The sequence below is a fragment of the Argopecten irradians genome, chromosome 11 (assembly GCF_041381155.1).
Source record: "Argopecten irradians isolate NY chromosome 11, Ai_NY, whole genome shotgun sequence".
Classification (NCBI taxonomy): domain Eukaryota; kingdom Metazoa; phylum Mollusca; class Bivalvia; order Pectinida; family Pectinidae; genus Argopecten; species Argopecten irradians.
The window spans coordinates 18,851,798-18,879,451 of NC_091144.1; the positions used below are offsets into that span (position 1 = coordinate 18,851,798).

The following is a 27,654-nucleotide window of genomic DNA, read 5'->3' on the forward strand; positions in this document are numbered from 1 at the left end:
TTAGTTCAGTCTATCAGCTGCAATCCTCGCCATTCCGGCCGTAACCACCAGGTAAAATAATCTGCCATTTGGATAATCGGCTGCCATAGCAAGCTCCTTGACCTCTCCTCCTGCTGGATAGTGACAGACCAGTGGATCCTCCGGGACTTCTGAAAATAGAAGAAATAAATATCCTTAAAAGCTCTTCGTATAGTCGTAATATTGATTTAATATACCAATAAGGTCATAACGGTATAGTAGCACTGAAAAAAATTACAAAGGACAAAAATGACCTGGCAATTGTGGATCTGGAACTTGTAAGCCAGACGTGAAAGGCTAATGTTAGAAAACGATATTTACTCGGTCACTTTGACCATGTTCAGTTGACTTATACTAATAATGCATTGTACTGAGCCTATATTAAAGCATTTCGCACACTTTGAGTGCCTCAAAAGAAAAGAATTGCTTACGACCAATATTAAAAAGGAAAGTAGGTTTTACATTGCTATATAAAAGAGGCTAATTTATGTCTGTCATGGATAAGCAAATCATATACTTTTAGTTTACAAAAGGATCTTAAAGGTATGTATTTACGGGTGTCACATATTATGCAGAAAATATAAGACACAGTTTGAAAGTATCACGCGCATTCATACATTGTCACGGTTTTGTTTTATCAGTATATATATATATCATCAATATAACATCGAGCACATTAAAATTTCAATAAAAATAGCGTTTGAGAAATATCGTTCTACATTTACTGAACCAGTTTCCCTCCAAGACCACCCATATCAACATCAGCTACCATCGGCTGTTTCATCCGATTCATCGTCTTCCTTTCTCTAACAGCGTTTATGGTTTGAAGATATAAAGTCTGGAATCCAACGAAGTGCAGGGTTGCTTGTCATACTTGGCCATAATCCCTTTCGGAATGAATTTACTAAAGAAGTCCGTCCACTGGAGCGACATTGGTTTTGGCCTGAAATGAAAAAAATAATTACATATTTATTTGGAGAAGACGATATGAACTTACAAATGAAAAAAGAATTAGGAGGGACAAATATAAGAATAAAAATGATGTTTATGATAAATGCCCTTTTAAACATACAATAATAATATTAGTGGGTCTTTGAATAGTATCAATGGAAGTATAATATTATGTAAATATTATTTCATCATATGTATTTGAATTTGTATGCACTGCATGTTAGTAGACATTTGCGTGCAAATAGTACAATATGACCATTACAAAACATACGTACCACCAAACATGTCCATTGGAAATGCAGATACCGTCACTATGACACACAGTACACAGAAGAATTTAGTTAACATCTTTGCCTTTCTTGAATTCCAAAGCACCCTGAAAACTGATAATTCTGGAATAACAAAGTTCTTCCAAACTGTTTTACTCTGGGCAGCAGTTCTAACTGTTTCGTCAGACGTTAATTGGTGAGTATTGATAAAACGTGGATTTCCGTATCATTAATGAGCTAAACAAAATTAGCAACGTAAAACGACTTAGGTCACCACAAACCTTTATCTAGCCAAGTCCAAATCAAATTTGTCCATAAATTTAAAGTCGTATATGTTTTACAGATAGTCTATCTCGGACAATCATCAGCAAAATTATATCAATATCTCAAATCTCGCAAACACTTCAATGAAGAAAGACATTCGTTGAATGCTGACACTTAACAGTTCACGAGTACCTATGTTGTTTCCAAAACTGTACAGTCTGTTCAGTGTGTGTTTAATCAGAGCGTAAAAACCCTTATATATGTTTATAGTAATCATTCCATTGACGCACTCGGAGTAATAATTCAATATATATATATATATATCCGTCTTCACCCACGCACCTCTAACATCAATATTTTGACAGATAACCCCTATTAATGTGTCTGTTTATCACATTTTGGTCAGAGGTCAGCTATTAAAGTGACATTTGTACGTGTTGTGGGGACATCAAATGACTGTGCGGTTTGGAAGAAAATGTGTATTTCTTACCACAATATATAGATAATTATTTCAAATGTTGCACTTTTTCATACCATTGACAGAACAAAGCATGTACTTTTAAGTGTTATGCCAAAAGGCACTGATTCTCATTGTTGTAATGTATATTACGTTTTTATAGCAACTGCAAATGATGAATTTATTTCTTTTTAAATAAATCATATAAACATTTATTTTACGCAAATGGACTTATGATAACAAATCAGAGAAAATATGTTTATATATCGCAATGTAGTTATTTGCATTGTATTTGTATACAACAGTTTTTTGTTTGTTTTTTTTGGGTTTTTTTTTATAACTAATCCATTTCAAAATGTTTGTTTGTAATACGATAGTTATCACCTTTTTTATTGTGTGCAGATGTCTCTCATAAGTATGATGCCACGAGAAGAGAATACGTGATTTAATAAGTATATAAAGTAATAGATTTGTTATGCCATCAAACATTAAAGATGCTCCATCGCCCAAGGAGCATAAATAATACTCATCATTTGTACAATTATTGTTGTTTAATGAACAGGAAAAAAATATTATAAAATAATTTATTTTGCTTTTGGTGCATGCGCAATCAGCACTTTATTCCAGTTAGGACATAATGCCACGGAATTTTTTTTGGACGCAATTAAATATTTTTAATATTTTTATCTTTAAGTAAAATTAGAAGCTCAAAATTTCCATTGGTGATAATAGTGTTAAGTAAGTAAGGTTTGTAACTGAAGAGAAACACTAATTCGCTTGTTCCTGATAGAGAAAAATACCATTAGTATGCGGTGGAGCATCTATTTTGATATAATACTGTCCTTTAAGAATTTCTTACGATATGAAGCACCACATAAGTAACATACTGTTGCGTAAAAACACACCAAGAGGTATTTAAAACACTCGATACAAGGGCAACATTTTTTTTTCTAAATTTAAATCCCGTCCCATCAAACATTACAAAAAGACAATAATCAATACATTATGAAAGCTTTCTGTTCAGAATATTGCTTAAATTCGTTATAAGTCCTGATCGATGATAAAGTTTTTTTTAATCTTACCGTACTGTCAATGCAGGCGGATCGCAAATTCTAATCCAAAGTTTGCATATCCCTTCTTATATAGTCTCTTAAAGCATGTTTGTGTGGCCTGGCGTGGTGTTGTGCGGCGTGGGACATTTGTTTTACAGTTAACAGTCTTACTTTCTAAGACTTCTCTGATACACGTAAAACTATCCATCAGTTTTGACCGAATATAATTTTAATGTATAAAGTTTCGTATTATAAATGATGAACTCATATATACGTGACCTCTTCCCTGCTATGTGGTATACTAAATTTATTGTATTAAAGGGACTAAATCATTTACATAGATTTCTTTGGGTTTTTGAAATCTTATTTGAAATATTGTCAATGCTTATCAACATTAAAATATCGCCAACACAACATGCATCTGTTTCTGTCGGCATTGGCTGTTTTATAACGGAAAGAACCGAGTGCAGCTTTGAGTTCAAAATCGGGAAAGCTGAAAATCAATAACACCACTGTAAGGGGCCACTTATATTTTATCGGTTATATTGACCTGATTCAGTGAAATAGCTACATTGACAAGTAAATCAGCATACGTTCTATGAAGCTTTAGAGTATGTGATGGAAATATGACAAGAAGTAAGAGGTAATTTTCAACCCGTTTAATTATGTATATATTATACATGTATACGCGGGGTACGTGGTAACTTTATTAAGCTAAGCATTTACATTTTAGCCATAGGTCTACAATGTATTAATGTACTCGGTTACAGGGGCGTAGCTTGGCTTCTTTGATAAAAAAAAAGCCCGGGCTCTTACACATAAAAAATCCTAGTATGTGAGTTATTCATTGTCTTGTAAAGTTAAAACATCTATGTCGATCCGTCAAAGTTACATGTGAAATGTAGAGAAAGTTGAATTAAAATAAAGTTAAAATAACCTATACGTAGTATGATTTATTCTAAAAATTAATAATGAGCTGAAATATACGTTATGCTTTAATATGAATCTTCTAAGAACACATAGAGGCTTTTTCAAAGCTTAATAAACGAAAGGTCACGCAAAGCCGCCGACTCAATTTCAACCTCCTGTATAAGGTAACCACAAAGTAACCGTGGTTTGGTGTCTCTACTTTCACATTCTATCGGCGTAATAGTGGAACCATCGCAAATTTATACGTGGATGTCAAGATAAAGATTCAACTTTGACTACAGATCCTGCTAAAAACAATGGCGGCGATCTTATGTATTTATTAGGCTGTTTTTGTAGTATTTAGATATTTTAGGGCTCGCAATATAAAAAGTTCCTATAATCAGATATAGGCAAAGAAGAACAAACAAGTAAACACAATCAGTTACCCCCCCCATTATATAGGCATGGCTGTATGCTCGGACTAAGATTCGAATTTAGTCCCAAGGGCCACCTTGTCCTAGAAGTGATTAAATGCGATCTAGCTAAAGGGTTACCAACATCCCAACTCCATAGTAAATGCCCCACAACCCTCTGACTGACACATACTACTTGTTGGAGCGATATAGTTAGAAATAAAACTTCCCGTCAAGTCATGAGTACTTAAAAAAGACAACATAATTACTATATTTTTTTTGTTCTATGCAGTGCGATCTAATTTAAGAGCCTTACAATATGAAGGCGCTGTTTTTATATATTCACTTTCACTTTATTTTCACATATATGTATAATTTGATTGTTTACACATAAAAAAATCGATAACGTAAGAATGTTTCGTCAATCTATCCAAGTGACAAATCCATTTTAGAGCCAATCAAGATACATGCAGGTGACTTATCATGCAGATTTTCATATACTTTTTAAGTACTTTAAACAGTAACACATAAATTATCATTGGTACATGGTAGAAAACAGTCACTATACATTTGATTTTTTTAATAAATATAGTTTTTAGTGGCAATTACCAAGGAACATATTAATCAAGAATATTATCATTTTCGTGGGCTAAACAATTTCCCTTGAGTACAACCCGTGATTTTCCCCGTAGGGGGGATTACGTGCACCCTCTACGAGGAACACCCCCTAACACAGCTGGGCTGCTGATTACCCTGTGACCCCGCTTGCACTCCATTGTAGATAAGACTCTAGCTACGCCGCCTGAGGGTATATATTTATGCTTTGAATACATAAAAACACGACGTGTAACAATTTAGATATACAGTGAGGTTGAATTTTTTTTAATACAACGCTTACATCGCTGAACAAATGGGATCTTAATTTTTTCCAACTATCAATAATCACAGGAAGCCTCCAGAACACGACTTGTAGTGTGTTTTTCATTAAGCTTCAAATAAAGTTATCCTGTTTACATTTTACACTATTGAATAAAAGTTGTTGAGCTTCCTAGGTTTTACTTCATGTGTGGCACTATATTCTATAATGGAATTAAGTACTGATTGCGCATGCATCGAGAAGGGAACAGAAATTATTTTATACTATTTTTTGTGTTAATTAGACATATGTCACGATTAAAATCCATATTAATTGTTCAACATGATTGAAATATCATTCATGCTCTGTCGGTGTTGGGAATCTTAAGTAAGTTCACATGTGAGAAAGTGTAAATATATAACGAAGGTTGACATGTAGGGAGGAATGTGCATTAGACGGTAGACTTTATAGCTAGGGATATATATAGGGAATGTCCATTAGACGGATATACACTAGGTATATTTAAAACATGGCTATGATATCATCTTTTGTTGTCCCCAGTACTTTATTTAGACTATTGTTCAAGTACTTGTTCTGTCTGTAGATTAGTACACCTTTCACTGTACATTAGTTTATCTGTAGCTGTAGATTAGTTTCAACTAATCTACAGTTCCAGGTAAACTAATTTACAATGAAAGGTAGAGAGTGACACTACATGCAGCATTGTAAAATTGGACAGATAAATAAACAATAAATGTAATCAAATTCAACATAAATGTAATAGAAAACTTCAATAATACATATTATTACATAAATGTTTACATTCTGTTTAAATCCAATCACATCAACCACAACGCATAAAATTACTCCTTGTGTTGAAAATCAAGACTCTTTAGTATTTCGACAGCACATGCATTCCTACAATGATGTTTTAATTTTAGATAAATATGTGTACTTTCTTTCTTTGAAAATTGAATGAATGCTTTCGGTATATTTCCCAATAATTTCACTGCTAATTTCTTCCTTGTTTTAATACATCACGTAACACATAAATCAAACGTTTCCAAATTGAATAATTTCGGGTAATTATTTTCCTAATCCAAGATCACACAGAGCCTACTGTAAACAAATTTGAATTTTTAAGCTTTCTGGTTTCAATCACATTGCCGGTTTTTCACTGTAATTTCAATTATTTTCCTTATAGAATCCACTAAATACTTGAAATTATGTTTAGGACCAATCATATTACTTCATTACATAACGTGAGGCGGTATATGTCAAAAATAATACATATTCCAAGATAATCCTCCATATCTTTGTGAATTTTCGACAAGTTATATCCAAGTAACATGGTCTCTGCTTTCTGACCATAAAGGAGCGTTTAAATTAAAATTTCACACAAATATAGAACTCTCTTATTTGAAATTTGAATAATCATTTTAGATAGTCATTTGGTCTTCCGTAAAGATCATATCTGCACGTGTCTGAACATTTTTCCGGTCATATAGTGCTGCCACTCAGGAATTAATATAACACAAGGCTTCGAACGAAAACATTCTCTGTTAAAACCTTGATATTGAACTTCATGATTCCATGCGTTCACTGGCAAGCACGAACCTAGAGTTAGACACAAATAGCAAACAGTTTACTTGTCCCTGACACGTTATCAGTTATCAAATATTTGTGTTGAATGTGTGCCTAGACCAGAAGTTGTAGATTAGTTACAGCAATATGCCATACATGTAACTTAGCATTGTATCATTGGCCGAGTGGCCATGTTGTTAAAAGTAAGGGGGAGAAACCACACCTCAAACTGTAGATAAAGTCAAGAATAATGATACAATGTACTTAATACATAATTTGTTATACACCAATTTATATTTGAGGAAATAGAATATTTTCAACTATTATCCCGACTGTTCAATAAATCCCTGTTTATTGCACAGTTCAAAGTTATATTACATGCTTCCATGGAAACGTTATATTGCACGGTTGAGATGTTATATTGCACGGCTTTAGGAACACCTCACTGTTGTTGTCTAGTTTTGTAGACGACTTCTGAGGAATCGCGCGTAACAGTGAGTTACGTTATTATGACGTCACAAATGTTCACGCTCAATTTCGCGCTAGCTTTATATATCTCGAATCAAGCACATCATGTAGACGTTTATCGAGTAGATGACTGGCACGGCGAATGTATTAGATTTAAAAGTTGCATGCAGGTCTAATGATGTTAAAGAAGACAATAAGACATTCAAACCGGAGTTACAACGTGACGTATGTAGGTAATACGTCAATCTTCAATAGGACTTGAAGCTTATCCGTACGGTACGGTGCTTGTGATTTTGTTAAATGATTGTCGTATTCGTTTTATAAAATATTAAACTAAAAATAGTGATTATGTAATAAAACAAATATTTTATGGGTTTCTGTGCTCTAATTCATAATATTTACCCTTCGGTGGTGGTAATAAAAAAATATCATCATTGCACTAGGCCTTCGTCCTCGTGCAATATAACATTTGTTGATTACCACCACCTCGGGTTAAATATTATGAACTAGAGCACAGTAACCCATGATATATTTGTATAATAGGGAATTTCCATTAGACGGATAGACGGATAGACTATAACTAGGTATTTATAGGGAATGTCCATCAGACGGATATATATTATAACTAGGGCTATATAAGGAATATCCAATAGACGGATAGAGGCTATAACTAGAGATATATAGGGAATGCCCTTTAGACGGATAGACATTATAGCTAAGGATATATAGGGAATGTCAAATATTGATATAATGATAAAAGAAATACATGTATCTCATTAGTCCGCTAAACATGCCTACATGTATATTATTTGTTTTTCCTTATTATAAAGTTTATATCTTAGGCCAATTAAAAAAAACCTAATAATATTGGCCGGTTTAGCGGACTAGTAGGCCTACCTAATTATATCATGACAAATGAAAATAAAATAATGGTAGAAGCAAGTATAAAACCATATAATATAATGAAAACTCTTCTTTATAGCTGCAAAAACCTTAACAATATATGAATATTTACTCTTAGGAACTCCTCACAAAATTTCTGCATACGTTTCAACATTTATTAAATTTAAAACAGTAATCAGGAACTTGTAGTCGATAAATTGGTGTTTTCAGTCGATAGCAGATATGTCCATTAAACAGATGAGATTTCCTTCGGTGAATGTTTCCACATCGCGCATGCACACAGGGATTGTATACCTTGCCGAAAGATAATAATATGAAATAGTGACTAGGTCGTTTCTATTTATTTTCAGTTTTTTCTCCATTTTGAACAATTGTTATAGGAGATTTCAGAAAAGATGGCGTGACGTCACAGAAAGTTTACATCCGGGTCCTCAAAGGTACAAACACAGTATGGCGACTAATAAAAACAATAACATATACGTACATCCCTGCTTCATAATCGATACTTTGACAAAAGTTTACACTTTCTTACTTGCAAATTCTGATTTTTAAATGTTTTCTTATTGTTTCACAAGTTACGGATGTAAACATTTTTATATTTTCATTTGTTTATTGCTAAATTTACTTGTGTAGATTTAGTGTCGAAGCCACCTATCGAAGCGCTGTTGGGCCATCACGTGCACACGTACCCGATCATGTTCATATAATTCAGGTTGTGAAAAAAAATTGTTATGAATAGATGATTTATTTCAATGTATCATGTTTCTGTTATACATGAAAGGCTGTTCACATCACGATATGATATAAACAAAACGTGAACCACATGACCAGACCATGGCCGCTCGTGAATGGCTTCGTCGCTGGTAGATCACCACAGGCCACAGCAATGTTGGGGAAATAAATCATATAAATAATTACATGTACCAACACTTTTATCTCAAAAAGTACTTGCTTAAGATATGTATTTCTTTATCTAATATGTACATGTTGTTTTAATGGAATAGTCAATAAACAACCGGAAGTTGACATTTTAGAGAAAAATGTACAATTACAAAGTTTCTTAGTATGCTATTCTACATCACATATAAAAAAATGAAAGAAAGAAATTGGCTCAGCGGTTAACGAGTTATGGCTGTCTAGGTTAAACCGGAAGTGACGTCATTGCGGCCATATTTGAATTTGAATCAACACCATATTAACAAGAATTAGACACGGTGATAAGTTTAAGATCTTGTGTGAGTTTGGGCTTGATCGGACTGGTGGAATCAGAGGAGATGTTTAAAATGGAATTGTCGAAATTTGCAAAAAAGTCTTACTCAAATATTAATTACTTCATAAAAAAATAATTAATGGACCAATTTTTAAGTTTGAAGACATCAAAATCTTCAAAATCGTCATACTGCATCGATTTAATGAAAAAATTTTGGAAAAAAATGAATAATAAAAAAAATTCTAAAAATAGTCACTTTTTTGTAAACTTTGACCTCTAGCGAGCTTTTTAACGAGACAAATTTTGTGAAAACATGTCATGGGTAAAAGTTAGATATGTTCATTCACTACAATAAAATACCTTCAGATTTGAAATAGCTTTTATACTTTTTGAGTTATAGCATTTTTTGTGTTTTAAGGTTTTACGTCATGGCGGCCATTTTGGATTTTTTGACCTACTTAATTTTGTTCATGGATCACCTTCCGATACATAGTTTTTTAACATACTGAAATCTTTTTTATCCTATGTCTTACTGTTTGACCGATAGAGCATTCACAAAAACAGGAAGAAGAATAATAAGAATAAAATAAGAATAAGAATAAGAAACTTAACGAAAACAATAGGTCCTTTTCACAAATAGTTAGAAAAGCCCTAACTAGAAATTGTCACCGGGACAATTTGACGGGTCTTTTCACCTAAAAGCTACTTCCGTTCAAGGTCATTCATAACACACTTGGTAGCGCTTAGTTTCAACGTACCAAAAGTCCAATACCAGGTCTCAGGCCTTTCAGAACTTTACAATAAGTCATTTGAAGATTTTAGGATTGTTACCCCGAGTGCCCTTTGATATAGGTCAAGGTCAATCACATTAAAAAACTTGGTAGACATCGATATCAGCATGCTTCATGCTTAAAATTAGGTCTCTATGCCTTCTAGAAATTGACAGAAGATTTTTTACATGATTTTGTCCGAAAAATTGCATTTTTGAACTTTGTCCCTTATTTCCAACCGGAAGTTGACGTTTTACAGAAAAGTGGTTGTTAAATTAATTGTTTCATTTTTGATTCTTCATAACATATCCAAAAATGAAAGGAATTGGCTTTGTGGTTAACGGCTACGGCTGTCTCAATGAGCTGAATTTTCACAGGATTATTTTCATAACTCTACAATCAAACGCACTCTGTGACCTTGGATGATGGTCAAGCTCGTTTATTTTTTTTCAAATCCGGTAGTCAACTACCTAAGCTTACTTCATGCAAAACATGAAGCCTCTATACCATGTAGAATTTGACAAGAAGATTTTTTCGTGATTTTCACCGAAAACGGCGATTTTTGCACTATGAGTCAATAAACAACCGGAAGTTGACATTTTAGAGAAAAATGTACAATTACAAAGTTTCTCAGTATGCTATTCTACACAACATATAAAAAACTGAAAGAAATTGGCTCAGTGGTTAACGAGTTATGGCTGTCTAGGTTAAACCGGAAGTGACGTCATTGCGGCCATATTTGAATTTGAATCAACACCATATTAACAAGAATTAGTCACGGTAATCAGTTGAAGATCTTGTGTGAGTTTGGGCTTGATTGGTCTGGTGGAATCAGAGGAGATGTTTTAAAATAATAATTGTCGAAATTTGCAAAAAAATCTTAGTTAAATTATTAATTACGTCATAAAAAAATTAATTAGTGGACCAATTTGATTTTTGAAGACATCCAAACCTTCAAAATGACATCCGGAGTCGATGTATTGAAAAAAGTTGGAGGAGAAAAAACGAATAATAAAAAAAAATCTAAAAATAGTCACTTTTGGTAAACTTCGACCTCATAGCGAGCTTTTTAACGAGACATATTTTGTGGAAACATGTCATGGGTTAAAGTTAGATATGTTCATTCCCTACAATAACATACCTTCAGATTTGAAAAAGCTTGCATACTTTTTGAGTTATAGCATTTTTGTGTTTTAAGGTTTTTACGTCATGGCGGCCATTTTGGATTTTTTTGACCTACTTAATTTTGTTCATGGATCACCTTCAGATGTTTGGTTTAAAACATACTGAAATCATTTTTATCCTATGTCTTACCGTTTTGACCGATAGAGCGTTCACAAAACTGGAAGAAGAATAATAATAATAAGAATAATAACTAGAAATTGTCACCGGGACAATTTGACGGGCTTTTCACCTAAAAGCTACTTCGTTCAATGGTCATTTATAAAACACTTCGGTAACGCTTAGTTTCAACGTACCAAAAGTCCAATACCAGGTCTTAGGCCTTTCAGAACTTTACAATAAGTCATTTGAAGATTTTAGGATTGTTAGCCTGAGTGCCCTTTGATATAGGTCAAGGTCAATCACATTAACAAACTTGGTAGGCATTTATGTCAGCATGCTTCATGCTTAATATTAGGTCTCTAGGCCTTCTAGAAATTGAGAAGATTTTTTTAATGATTTTGTCGAAAAATTGCATTTTTGAACTTTGTCCCTTATTTCAACCGGAAGTTGACGTTTTACAGAAAAGTTGATACAAAACTGAATTGTTTCATTTTTGATTCTACATAACATATCCAAAAATGAAAGTAATTGGCTGTGTGGTTAACGAGCTACGGCTGTCTCAATGAGCTGAATTTTCACAGGATTATTTTCATAACTCTACAATCACACGCACTCTGTGACCTTGGATGACGGTCAAGCTCGTTTATTTTTTCAAACCCGATAGTCAACTACCTAAGCTTACTTCATGCAAATCATGAAGCCTCTATACTATGTAGAACTTGACAAGAAGATTTTTTTCGTGATTTTCACCGAAAATGGCGAATTTCCATTATGAGTCAATGATCATTCGAAAGTTGACATTTTAGAGAAAAATGTACAATTACAAAGTTTCTCAGTATGCTATTCTACATAACATACAAAAAACATGAAAGGAATTGGCTCAGTGGTTAACGAGTTATGGATGTCTAGGTTAAACCGGAAGTGCCGTCATTGCGGCCATATTTGAATTTGAATCAACACCATATTAACAAGAATTGGTCACGGTGACAAGTGGAAGATTTGTAGTGCGTTTGGGCTTGATTGCACTGGTGGAATCAGAGGAGATGTTTAAAATATAATTGTCGAAATTTGAAAAAAAAAATCTTAGTTAAATATTAATTACGTCATAAAAAATTATTTAGTGGACTAATTTTTAATTTTAAGACATCAAAGCCTTCAGAATGAGATACTGCATCGATGCAATGGAAAAAATTTGGAAAAAATTGAATAATAAAAAAAATTCTAAAAATAGTCACTTTTTTGTAAACTTTGACCTCTAGCGAGCTTTTTAACAAGACATATTTTGTGGAAACATGTCATGGGTAAAAGTTAGATATGTTCATTCCCTACAATAAAATACCTTCAGATTTGCAATAGCTTTCATATTTTTTGAGTTAAAGCAGTTTTTGTGGTTTTAAGGTTTTACGTCATGGCGGCCATTTTGGAATTTTTGACCTACTTAATTTTGTTCATGGAACACCTTCAGATGTTTGGTTAAAACATACTGAAATCATTTTTAACCTGTGTGTTACCGTTTGACCGAGAGAGCGTTCACAAAAACAGGAAGAAGAATAATAAGAATAATAATAATAAGAAGAATAAGAAACTTAACGAAAACAATAGGTCTTTTCACCAAAAAGTGAAAAGCCCTAATAATAAGAATAAGAAACTTAACGAAAACAATAGGTCTTTTCACAAATAGTGAAAAGCCCTAATAAGAATAAGAAACTTAACGAAAACAATAGGTCTTTTCACCAAAAAGTGAAAAGCCCTAATAATAATAATAACTAGAAATTGTCACCGGGACAATTTGACGGGCTTTTCACCTAAAAGCTACTTCGTTCAAGGTCATTTATAAAACACTTGGTAGCGCTTAGTTTCAACGTACCAAAAGTCCAATACCAGGTCTTAGGCCTTTCAGAACTTTACAATAAGTCATTTGAAGACTTTAGGATTGTTAGCCCGAGTGCCTTTTGATATTGGTCAAGGTCAATCACATTAACAAACTTGGTAGGCATTTATGTCAGCATGCTTCATGCTTAATATTAGGTCTCTAGGCCTTCTAGAAATTGAGAAGAAGATTTTTTAATGATTTTGTCGAAAAATTGCATTTTTTGAACTTTGTCCTTATTTCCAACCGGAAGTTGACGTTTTACAGAATGAAAAGTTTCATTTTCGATTCTACATAACATATCCAAAAATGAAAGTAATTGGCTTTGTGGTTAACGAGCTACGGCTGTCTCAATGAACTGAATTTTCACAGGATCATTTTCATAACTCTACAATCACACGCACTCTGTGACCTTGGATAAAGGTCAAGCTCATTTATTTTTTCAAACCCGATAGTCAACTACCTAAGCTTACTTCATGCAAAACATGAAGTCTCAATACTATGTAGAACTTGAGAAGAAAATATTTTCGTGATTTTCACCGAAAACGGCGATTTTGCACTATGAGTCAATAAACAACCGGAAGTTGACATTTTAGAGAAAAATGTACAATTACAAAGTTTCTCAGTATGCTATTCTACATCACACATCCAAAAATGAAAGTAATTGGCTTTGTGGTTAACGAGCTACGGCTGTCTCAATGAGCTGAATTTTTCACAGGATCATTTTCATAACTCTACAATCACACGCAATCTGTGACCTTGAATGAAGGTCAAGCTCGTTTATGTTTTCAAACCCGATAGTCAACTACCTAAGCTTACTTCATGCAAAACATGAAGCCTCTATACTATGTAGATCTTGAGAAGAAGATTTTTTCGTGATTTTCACCGAAAACGGCGATTTTGCACTATGAGTCAATAAACAACCGGAAGTTGACATTTTAGAGAAAAACTGTATGGTTACAAAGTTTCTCAATATGCTATTTCTACATAACATATCAAAAAAATGAAAGTAATTGGCTTTGTGGTTAAACGAGCTACGGCTGTCTCAATGAGCTGAATTTCCACAGGATCATTTTCATAACTCTACAATCATCACAGCACTCTGTGACCTTGAATGAAAGTCAAGCTCGTTTATGTTTTCAAACCCGATAGTCAACTACCTAAGCTTAATTCATGCAAAACATGAAGCCTCTATACTATGTAGATCTTGAGAAGAAGATTTTTTCGTGATTTTCACCGAAAACGGCGATTTTGCACTATGAGTCAATAAACAACCGGAAGTTGACATTTTAGAGAAAAACTGTATGGTATACAAAGTTTCTCAATATGCTATTCTACATAACATATCAAAAAAATGAAAGTAATTGGCTTTGTGGTTAACGAGCTACGGCTGTCTCAATGAGCTGAATTTTCACAGGATCATTTTCATAACTCTACAATCACACGCACTCTGTGACCTTGAATGAAAGTCAAGCTCGTTTATGTTTTCAAACCCGATAGTCAACTACCTAAGCTTACTTCATGCAAATCATGAAGCCTCTATACTATGTAGAACTTGACAAGAAGATTTTTTCGTGATTTTCACCGAAAACGGCGATTTTGCACTATGAGTCAATAAACAACCGGAAGTTGACATTTTAGAGAAAAATGTACAATTACAAAGTTTCTCAGTATGCTATTCTACATAACATATAAAAAACTGAAAGAAATTGGCTCAGTGGTTAACGAGTTATGGCTGTCTAGGTTAAACCGGAAGTGACGTCATTGCGGCCATATTTGAATTTGAATCAACACCATATTAACAAGAATTAGTCACGGTAATCAGTTGAAGATCTTGTGTGAGTTTGGGCTTGATCGGACTGGTGGAATCAGAGGAGATGTTTAAAATATAATTGTCGAAATTTGCAAAAAAATCTTAGTTAAATATTAATTACGTCATAAAAAATTAATTAGTTGACCAATTTTTAATTTGAAGACACCAAAACCTTCAAAATGACATCCTGAATCGATGTATTGAAAAAAGTTGGAGAAAAAATGAATAATAAAAAAAAATCTAAAAATAGTCACTTTTGGTAAACTTCGACCTATAGCGAGCTTTTTAACGAGACATATTTTGTGGAAACATGTCATGGGTAAAAGTTAGATATGTTCATTCCCTACAATAAAATACCTTCAGATTTGAAAAAGCTTTCATACTTTTTGAGTTATAGCAGATTTTGTGTTTTTAGGTTTTACGTCATGGCGGCCATTTTGGATTTTTTGACCTACTTAATTTTGTTCATGGATCACCTTCAGATGTTTGGTTTAAACATACTGAAATCATTTTTATCCTATGTCTTACCGTTTGACCGATAGAGCGTTCACAAAAACAGGAAGAAGAATAATAATAATAAGAATAGAAATTGTCACCGGGACAATTTGACGGGCTTTTCACCTAAAAGCTACTTCGTTCATGGTCATTTATAAAACACTCGGTAACGCTTAGTTTCAACGTACCAAAAGTCCAATACCAGGTCTTAGGCCTTTCAGAACTTTACAATAAGTCATTTGAAGACTTTAGGATTGTTAGCCTGAGTGCCCTTTGATTTAGGTCAAGGTCAATCACATTAACAAAACTTGGTAGGCATTTATGTCAGCATGCTTCATGCTTAATATTAGGTCTCTAGGCCTTCTAGAAATTGAGAAGATTTTTTTAATGATTTTGTCGAAAAATTGCATTTTTGAACTTTGTCCCTTAATTCCAACCGGAAGTTGACGTTTTACAGAGAAGTTGTAACAAAATGAATTGTTTCATTTTTTATTCTACATAACATATCCAAAAATGAAAGTAATTGGCTTTGTGGTTAACGAGCTACGGCTGTGTCTCAATGAGCTGACATTTTACGGGATTATTTTCATAACTCTACAATCACACGCACTCTGTGACCTTGGATGAAGGTCAAGCTCGTTTATTTTTTTCAAACCCGATAGTCAACTACCTAAGCTTACTTCATACAAATCATGAAGCCTCTATACTATGTAGAACTTGACAAGAAGATTTTTTTCGTGATTTTCGCCGAAAATGGCGCGATTTTCCATTATGAGTCAATGATCAACCGGAAGTTGACATTTTAGCGAAAAATGTACAATTACAAAGTTTCTCAGTCAGTATGCTATTCTACATAACATACCAAAACATGAAAGGAATTGGCTCAGTGGTTAACGAGTTATGGATGTCTAGGGTTAAACCGGAAGTGACGTCATTGCGGCCATATTTGAATTTGAATCGACACCATATTAACAAGAATTGGTCACGGTGAAAAGTGGAAGATTTTTTGTGCGTTTGGGCTTGATCGCACTAGTGGAATCAGAGGAGATGTTTAAAATATAATTGTCGAAATTTGAAAAAAAAATCTTAGTTAAATATTAATTACGTCATAAAAAATTATTTAGTGGACCAATTTTTAATTTGAAGACATCAAAGCCTTCAGAATGAGATACTGCATCGATGCAATGGAAAAAATTTGGAAAAAAATTGAATAATAAAAAAATTCTAAATATAGTCACTTTTTTGTAAATTTTGACCTCTAGCGAGCTTTTTAACAAGACATATTTTGTGGAAACATGTCATGGATAAAAGTTAGATATGTTCATTCCCTACAATAAAGATACCTTCAGATTTGCAATAGCTTTCATATTTTTTGAGTTAAAGCAGTTTTTTGTGGTTTTTAGGTTTTACGTCATGGCGGCCATTTTGGAATTTTTGACCTACTTAATTTTGTTCATGGAACACCTTCAGATGTTTGGTTAAAACATACTGAAATCATTTTTAACCTGTGTGTTACCGTTTGACCGAGAGAGCGTTCACAAAAAACAGGAAGAAGAATAATAAGAATAATAATAATAACTAGAAATTGTCACCGGGACAATTTGACGGGCTTTTCACCTAAAAGCTACTTCGTTCAAGGTCATTCATAACACACTTGGTAGTGCTTATAAGTTTCAACATACCAAAAGTCTAATACCAGGTCTTAGGCCTTTCAGAACTCTACAATAAGTCATTTGAAGATTTTAGGATTGTTAGCCCGAGTGCCTTTGATATAGGTCAAGGTCAATCACATTAACAAACTTGGTAGGCATTTATGTCAGCATGCTTCATGCTTAATATTAGGTCCTCTAGACCTTCTAGAAATTGAGAAGAAGATTTTTTAATGATTTTGTCGAAAAATTGCATTTTTGAACTTTGTCCCTTATTTCCAACCGGAAGTTGACATTTTACAGAAAAGTTGGAACTAAAATCAATTGTTTCATTTTTGATTCTACATAACATATCCAAAAATGAAAGTAATTGGCTTTGTGGTTAACGAGCTACTGCTGTCTCTATGAGGAGGATTATTTTCATAACTCTACAATCACACGCACTCTGTGACCTTGGATGAAGGTCAAGCTCGTTTATTTTTTCAAACCCGATAGTCAACTACCTAAGCTTACTTCATGCAAAACATGAAGACTCTATACTATATAGAACTTGAGAAGAAGATTTTTTTCGTGATTTTCACCGAAAACGGCGATTTTGCACTATGAGTCAATAAACAACCGGAAGTTGACATTTTAGAGAAAAATGTACAATTACAAAGTTTCTTAGTATGCTATTCTACATCACATACCAAAACATGAAAGGAATTGGCTCAGTTAACGAGTTATGGCTGTCTAGGTTAAACCGGAAGTGACGTCATTGCGGCCATATTTGAATTTGAATCAACACCATATTAACAAGAATTGGACACGGTGATAAGTGGAAGATCTTTGTGTGAGTTTGGGCTTGATCGGACTGGTGGAATCAGAGAAGATGTTTAAAATGGAATTGTCGAAATTTGCAAAAAAGTCTTACTCAAATATTAATTACTTCATAAAAAAATAATTAATGGACCAATTTTAAGTTTGAAGACATCAAAATCTTCAAAATGTCATACTGCATCGATTTAATGAAAAAATTTTTGGAAAAAAATGAATAATAAAAAAATTCTAAAAATAGTCACTTTTTTGTAAACTTTGACCTCTAGCGAGCTTTTTAACGAGACAAATTTTGTGAAAACATGTCATGGGTAAAAGTTAGATATGTTCATTCACTACAATAAAATACCTTCATATTTGAAACAGCATTCATACTTTTTGAGTTATAGCAGTTTTTGTGTTTTTAGGTTTTACGTCATGGCGGCCATTTTGGAATTTTTGACCTACTTAATTTTGTTCATGGATCACCTTCCGATACATAGTTTTAACATACTGAAATCTTTTTTATCCTATGTCTTACTGTTTGACCGATAGAGCATTCACAAAAACAGGAAGAAGAATAATAATAATAAGAATAATAGAAGATAAGAATAAGAAACTTAACGAAAACAATAGGTCTTTTCACAAATAGTGAAAAGCCCTAATAAAAAGAAGAATAAGAAACTTAACGAAAACAATAGGTCTTTTCACCAAAAAGTGAAAAGCCCTAATAAGAATAAGAAACTTAACGAAAACAATAGGTCTTTTCACAAATAGTGAAAAGCCCTAATAAGAAGAATAAGAAACTTAACGAAAACAATAGGTCTTTTCACCAAAAAGTGAAAAGCCCTAATAATAAGAATAAGAAACTTAACGAAAACAATAGGTCTTTTCACAAATAGTGAAAAGCCCTAATGATTATCATCGTTCCGGTGGCTTTCCCTGGTGGTTCACTTTCATCATGGAGTGTCAATAAGGCTATGATGTAAGGAACAGCAAGTGCTACACTTAATCCACCCATGCATCCAGTCAAAGACATCAGCAGCTCAAACTCGGGCACCATAATTGTAAATATACCTTAAAAAGACGGTGACAAAATCCAAGCCGAAAGTTGGCTGCCTGCCGCTTATATTGTTAAGATATCGGTCAATATGTACCACTAGGGTCCTAGGGGAATCAATGCACGGAATTTGTAACAAATACCTATAGTACATTTCATAGCGATTTCAAGAATTGTTAACGGAACGAGAAAACGGACTACGGACGTAAAGCGATTTGAATAATAATAGCAATATCAATAAAATGGAGTATATATAAAATTATTTAAATTTGCCTAAATTCATTGTTTTTTATTCGAATCGATTATTATTTTATTACCACCGATATTAAACGATTCGATCAGATGACCTATTGTCACTTTCGTCTGTCGTCGTGAGCCGTCCGTATGACTATTTATTCAAAAGCCTACTTTGATGAAGTTTGGTTTTAAAATCCTACTCCTCCTTAACCATTGAGTGGATTACATCCATATTTTTGTGAGAAACATCATTGAGGAAGACAATTATGTTTTGGGCTAATCCGAAATCAAGGATGGCCGCCACAGACGTCATCTTCCCGATATGGTCCTGACCAAGCGTTTTATTTTTCGAACTGATCCTTACTCCAAGATGGCTGACAAAATCCACCATTTTGAAAACATAATGGTTGTTAATTTTTTTGGACAACCCGAAATTGAAGATTTTCGATACGGCCTCCATATTGAAACTTTTGAAATTTTTAAGTTCTTGTATAGTTCTGCCAGTGTGACTTTGCTGAAACTTGCGTGAAATGATCCTGTTGTGGTCCCAACCAAGTATCATAATTTATGGTTTGTTACCAAATCAAAGGTGGCTACCATGAAATCATATTTATTCAAATGAAATTCTTATACCATGCTTGCCATCATTGTCAGATGACCGTTGATGCCCTTGGACCTATTGTTAAATGTATGGATTCTCAAATTTTACAAGAAAAAGGACAAATGGGTATAGTCTTCGTGATGTGTTTTGTATAGTTTTAAGCAAAGGTGCAGTAGAAACTGCCCCTTCTATAGGCCACAGGTTTGGAGGTGTCGGGATGAAGATATTACTTATAAATTTAGTTGCCTTTTACAGTAACGCAGCGCAGCTATTGCTGCATACTCACAGGAAAGTATAAGCAAAGTCACCCGACAGCCATATTCGCCGTATTATTGTACCCATTTCAGTTTGACAACCTTTTCATTTAACGGGGTCCATATGATATTAACCACTACATAAGCATATATCCCGTGTAAGCAGTACAGGCTGATGAATGAAAGTATCTTCAATGACTTGTACAACCTGCAAAGAATCAAACTTTCAATTCTAGTATTTAATGAATTGTGTCACAAACTGCAAATGATCTGACGACCATTATATAAATATCGATATATTTCTTCAGTCTAATTTGTATCGTTTCCCTTTGGTCCCCATCTGATTACGCAACTTTTTAATATTTCAATGTGTCGAGTGTCCTATTTCCGTCTCAACGTAATCACTCGTCAAATGAGGAAAGAACACGCGAGTTACATACCGGACCGGACAGCTTATTTGTATCACAATGTAATACAATAATAATATTGAATCATGTGTCAGGAAATATTTTCATTATCGTTCTGTTACCTATCTACCACACATAGCTGATTTAGTTTGGTTTATTAGCCGGTATAAGTTATTCACATCGATCAAATCCAAAGCAATTCTCAGTTTATTAGAAATCAATAGAACACTTACCTCTTCTTCATATACACTGCGTTACTTTGTTAAATTAAAAAAATAAAGAAACTAGCGCACACCCGCACTTTTGTCGAGAAAATATTGGATGAAATATGGGTGGAGTCAGTTTCCAATCACGTCAATGACGTACCCATGCGTAAACACCAAGAGGAAATCATTACCATATATACTTACCATCATTTGTTTATCATCGTTCTGGTGCTATGTGTGTTCTCCCCACCTAATACACAGCATTACTCACCATTGATCCCCAGGCAGGTTTAACAAATAATTAGCAGTGACAGCCTCTCCAAATTTTAAATATCCGTAAAAGCCGCAAAACACACGAACACTTGTCATAATTACTAGGGTTAGACCGACCACACCATTCCAACCGTCGAAGCTCTTTTTGTTTTTCATTTTATCGCGTATTGGCAAAATCTGAAATTCAGAAATCATAGTAGATTTATATTCAAATGTGATTCCTACGCCCTTTTTTCCACAATGAAATTCATAAAGTAATGCAGAATCGACTTGAAACAAATAGAGAATATTATATCCAGTTATCTACCACCTGAAACTTACCACAGGAATTCCGCCATAAGAAAACATTGCATCATTTGAAAATGATGTCAGCGTTATGTAATTAATAGATTTTAAAGCTGGTCTCCTGCTAACATCCGGTAGGTCCTGGAAGATGTATTGGAATGAGATCGCCAACAAGGACAAATTACCAGCAGTGTTGAAAAAATAAATCAACTTTAGCCGTTGTGTTAGAAAAACAGGCAGCAGCAAAACCGAAATAGAAACAGTATCGCTCATGTAGAAATACGCACCTAGATTCTGTAATATGAAGGGAGATATACAACTGTATAGTCAGTAATTGTGTTTTAAAAAGAGAGAGTTGATGCAATACATGTAAAAAAAGTCAACTCAATTCTGAATTACTAGCAAGTATATAAATATCTAGATATTACAACAATGACATTGGGAAGTTTCTTTGTGGGATCAAGTAACATCCTTTTAGAGCCAAGGTCATACAATGTAAGAACGACCTGCGAGGTAGGCTCTGGGTTCTGTCCCCTACTAGCCGAGACACGCGAAAGTCTATACACCGCATACATCAGAGGCTATCTTTGCATGGCCCTGACTGTTAATAAGAACGTTAATTAATCATACAAAAAACAAGGTTAAGAGATTTCAGTCTCGTTTTGACTTAGATTAAAGAATTTATAAGATTTTTAAATAAAATTATCAGTTTCTGTTAAAAAGATACATTTCTATTCTAAAAGGATTTTTATGCGGTGATCTTAAGAAATAGACCATTATGGCGACCATAATGTTTTTTTCGGTTTGAGTAGAGCCAAAGTTTTACCCCTTTTCACTTAATTTTTTTACTTAAATCATGACTGCACTAGCATTTTGTTTTATAGAGCTAATGTTTGCTGTAAATCTTTACTAGGTTCGTGGCAATTAAATTACTGTGCATTAATATGTAAATTTATACACTTTTGTCACTTTATTTTAACATTTAATAGTAATATGAGTACTTTTATTTTTTTACCTGTAAAATGTTAAAAAAAATAACAAAAATTAACGGGACAGAAAAGTAAGCACACGGACTCCCATTTTCCTGATAAAGAAAGGGCAATCTTTTCCCTATTGATATACAAGATATACACAAATGTTTAATAACAGAATTTTTCCAATAAAGAGTTTAATTTGACAAAAATGTATGCAAATGACGCATTTTGTAGCTCAAAATTAAGGGATAGGGAAAGTATATATGTTGTTATTCTGAGAAAAAAAAATATCAGTCTTATTAATCTCGCCAAAACGGCAAAGTTCCCATAAAATCCAATATGTTATCAACTAGGTGTCTTTGAGGGACAATAGCTCAAAAACGAGCACACACACATATGCTTTTCTTCTATACTATGAACTCATGTTACAAAAAAAACTGTACGAGAAAAAATATGATGCTAGGAAATTTTGACTTAAGAGAGGAATGCATCCTTTATAAGAAAAAAATTAGTTAGGAAGAAGTAAAAAGATAAAATCCTAAACTTTGTCGTCTTTTACGATGTAATAAGGGCATAAGGTATACCTCTACTAAGGAAAAGCTTCTGGCAGGAGAAGACGTAACCGAAGAAAGAAGTCAATGGATGATATGGGGGTTTTATATATTGCTTTCTTCAAAGGCATAACAGGCACATGTCACATGCATATGTATTAAGCAGAAGCTCTCTGAAAGTTTATTTAATGTAGCTAAAAAATTTAAGTCAACGAGTCATAGAAATTGTTATGAAGGAAACAGTAAAGGCTATTATGGAAAAGATAGCGCAAAGGTGAAGAAAGAAAAAAAACATGACTTTGAGCGAATCTATAGATAGTATTAGAAAAGGTTTCTTGATCTTTCCTATATAACAGGATGGTGTGTGCATTCAGTGCGTATAAGAGAAGGAAAAACATTCTGGCAAATATGTAAAAAAGCAAATTCGTGGATTTTTTTATCCCCCGCTTTCGTTAATCAAACGCCCATAACTTCAGGCCACGAGACATTTAAGCATTTTACTAAGTTTCGAGAAAAATTCGGTGATTAACATCCAGGGTCATATTAGGACGGCCTTCCATGTATGCAGTGTGTTGCTTGTGTGAAGTGCGGTGTTTTGGGAGACTGCGGTATATTCGTGTTGTGTCTTCTTGTATAGTGGAACTGTTGCCCTTTTTATACTGCTATATCACTGAAGCATGCCACCGAAGACACCGTGCAGCACACCCTACCCGGTCACATTATACTGACAACGGGCGAACCAGTTGTCCCACTCCCTGTTTGCTGAGCGCTAAGCAGGAGCAGAAACTAACATTATTATAGACTTTGGTGTGTCTCGGCCAGGGGACAGATTCCAGAGCTTTCCTCACAGGGTTTGTTCGATTATTTTAATGTCCTATTAACAGCCAGGGTCATGTAAGCACGGCCTCCCATGTATGCAGTGTGTATGAAGTGCGAGGTGCGTGTTTTGGGAGACTGCGGTCTGTTCGTGTTTTGTCTTATTGTACAGTGGAACTGTTGCCCTTTTTATAATCCTATATTGCTGAATCATGCCGCATAAGACAGGGGCGAATGCTCAACACAAGGTCAAAAGTGAGGCGGTGCCAAGGGAGATATTAGGAAACGTAAAGTCAGTTAGGAAGAAGGGAAAAGATAAGATCCTAAATTTAGTCTCCTTTTACGATCACACAATAGGGGCAGCAGGTACAATTCTAACGCCCTACCTAAAGGGAAACTTAGCGTTACAGACTAGACAGAGAGACAGACCCAAATTAATAACACCCGTTTCGGTGAAAGTGGGAGATAAAAACGAACAAGACACAGGAAGTAGAGGCAGCGAGGCAGCAGGAGATAAATTATATCATATGAAGGACAGAGACAAATACAAGTACAACTATTACACAGACAGTAAGAATTCCTCATATCTGTGATTCCTCTCTAAGTACTGACAATTTTTTTCTCTTTTTTTTTGGGGGGGGGGGGGGGGGGGGGAATATAGGACACTACTAGCACATTTTTTGGTTTGATTAGTTTAACGTCCTATTAACAGCCAGGGTCATTTAAGGACGTGCCAGGTTTGTTGGTGGAGGAAAGCCGGAGTACCCGGAGAAAAACCACCGACCAGCGGCCAGTACCTGGCGGGCATGTGGTAATATGTCGGTACATTTTAACCACTCGGCCACCGCGGCCCCTACTAGCACATGACCTACATGTAAGTTCTAACGTCCTACATGCAAGGCTGACATTGCCCACATGAGATCCAATAAAGAAAGCTTTTCCAATAACGAGATTTGTTTGATTAATTAACGTCCTATTAACAGCTATGGTCATGTAAGGACGGCCTCCCATGTATGCGGTGTGTTGCGTGTATGGTGTGCGAGGTGCGTGTTTTTGGAGACTGCGGTAAATTCATGTTATGTCTTCTTGTATAGTGGAACTATTGCCCTTTTTATAGTGCTAATCACTGAAGCATGCCGCCGAAGACACCAAGCAACACCCCACCCGGTCACATTATACTGACAACGGGCGAACCAGTCGTCCCACTCCCCGTTTGCTGAGCGCTAAGCAGGAGCAGAAACTACCACTTTTATAGACTTTGGTGTGTCTCGGCCAGGGGACAGAACCCAGAGCCTTCCTCACAGGGGCGAACGATCAACGCAAGGCCAAAAGTGAGGCGGTGCCAAGGAAGGCATTAGGAAAGATAAAGTCAGTTATGAAGAAAAGAAAGATAAGATCCTAAATTTAGTCGCCTTTTACGATCATGCAATAGGGGCAGCAGGTACAATTCTAACGCCCTACCTGCAGGGCTCTCCAATAACGAGAATTTTAACTCTTCTTTCCCTTCGTTTTCATATGTGTTAACCCACCACACAGATAATCTTTTAAAAGTCAAACATATTCAAACAAAAAACATACATATCGTCAATTTAAATTGGATGTGTTTTAAAAAAACCCACCATGTACTTACGTCTTTTTGAAAGAGGTTCATTAGCGACATCAAACTCGGTATGATAAGTACGTACTGCATGAATATATTGCAATTTATAAAAAATTTGAAACACATAAGAAAGATGTTACGTTTATATATACATACCGCGATACTTAATTGCATAGCATTTTCGTCATTTTAAATCTTGCCAAAAGTTAAATGATTTTGAGTTTGAAAATTGATTTAAAATTAATTACAAAATACAGCTAGGCATTGTAGATTTCAACAAAAGTACTAGTTCAGTTGTAAATTGTATAATAAAGACCGATACTTATCACAAGCATTTTCTTCCTCCCACCACTTAACAGTATAATAACAGCGTTTACCTAAATTTTCTCGCGTGAGGTTTCAGACATGCAGGTCCAAGCTTTATACTCATCTCCGCAACTTTACCTATATCGCTAAACCTTTCACCAGTTCTGTAAAATATATGTAAAAGAACTAAACTAAACATGTACAGTACATTTCTAGCCAACAAAGCAGTCCCCTTAATGTAAATTATTTACCTTTAATCGTGTATTTTTGAAATTAGCCATAGCAACATGTATGTACTGAAATACTCAAAAAAGTATAAAAAAAATAGTGTTAAACTGATTAACACAAATAATCATGTCGCAGCCTCCCAAAACAGACATTTAAGCACAAAACACTACTTACAGGAGAGGCCGTCCTTAAATGACCCTGGCTGTTAATAGGGGGTTAATGAAGTCTTACAAACAAATAGATTACCCTGTTTGTTAATACACACTGTAGGACACTAGTAACCCTCATCTGAATAATGCAATTATTATGGGAGAATACTAAAGTTATAATGAACATTTTGATAAATCCATATTTATGTCTATAAAGCTGCCAACCATTAGGTTGAGGCAGATGCTTTCACTCTTCTAGTTCCTTCAGCCTATTCAGGGGTCAAGGTTAGCATTGAAACAAAAACTGAATCTTTAAAGCGATTCTGGTTAAAATCCCATCCATCTTGCCATTGCAGCTCTACCATTGATATAAAACATTTAGCCTTAGCTAGGATTAGGACATATAGTTCAACAAACAATCTCCCCGTCTGATATTGGGGAATCCTTTTCAAGCGTCACACTATATATTATGTTGGTAAAACAGACATTGAAACCGGTTTGTAACATTCAACTGGGTTTATAACTTTTGGTATGTTGCTGTTTTGAAATAGATTCGATATAAGACATCACCGTATTAAAATTCAACATAAAAAATTTCTTTTTGGTATTAACAAACCTTTCCGACAAACGCTTGGTACTTTGAACGAGAACCAACGCTGCTATTTCGTTCATTATTCCAAAGCTGAATAGTCCGACACATCCGGCCTGAAAAGAAATCAGCAATGGTCCTCAAATGAAAATAACAAAATAAAGACCAAAAAATTGGAAATATATATATGATCTTACATGAGTGTTCATTTCATATGAGATTTTATGAAACGAGTCTAAGAAGTTTTTATTTTTGCGAGCCTTGGCGAGCAAAATTAAAACTTCGAGACGAGTTTTGTAAAATCTCACATGAAATGAACACAAATTTAAGATACTTTTTATCACATTATTGCAAATACCTACATAACAAAGAATTTCACTTGAAAATGTATTTCAAAAATCCAGCAAAGGCCGCCATTTTGTCCAGCCGGCCTCGTTATCCTGACGTCACGTCATTTTTCCTGACGTCATCTTATTGTTTCTGTCTGACGTCACAATGAATTTCCAGCCAATGGGAATCGCTTCAGGTCATATTACACTAGTGACATACGCAAAAATATTACACGGACAAAATCACTGGATATCAGGCGGATTATGTGATAAAAACAAGTGTAAAATAACAGTAACAGACTTAATATGTGAGGCGGTATCAAGTGAGACGTAAGTAAGAAGATAAAAGATAAGAGAGATAAAAGTTCCTTTTACGATATAATACTAAAGAGGTAGTAGGTACCATGTAATCATTTTTCTCAAAGAGGTTGGTAAATTTTGGTGGTGACTTGATGCGTGAGTATGAAAATTACGGCACATATCACTTTAATGCGAAACTCGCGAAAATTGAAAACAGTTAAAAAAAATTCTATTTAATTCAAATCACGAAAATTTTCAAACGCAGAAATAACCAGCTATACGGTTATAAATGTTTAAATTTATTGTGAAAAAATTTGCTTACCCAAATGCCCAGGAGCTTAACAATATAAGGAAAACCAAGGAAGCTAATGTCGAGGAAGGAACTCATAAGCACCATAAATCCTTGAAAATCTCTGAAGGGCAAATCAATTAATGCATTTAGGTGTTTGATAGTGCGAA

The 27,654-nt window shown here is 34.4% G+C and overlaps 1 pseudogene; it reads right to left on the bottom strand.

The window, feature by feature from the left end:
• Window positions 1-27,592, bottom strand: LOC138334452 (proton-coupled amino acid transporter 2-like; annotated as a pseudogene).
• Window positions 27,593-27,654: the final 62 nt, after the last annotated feature.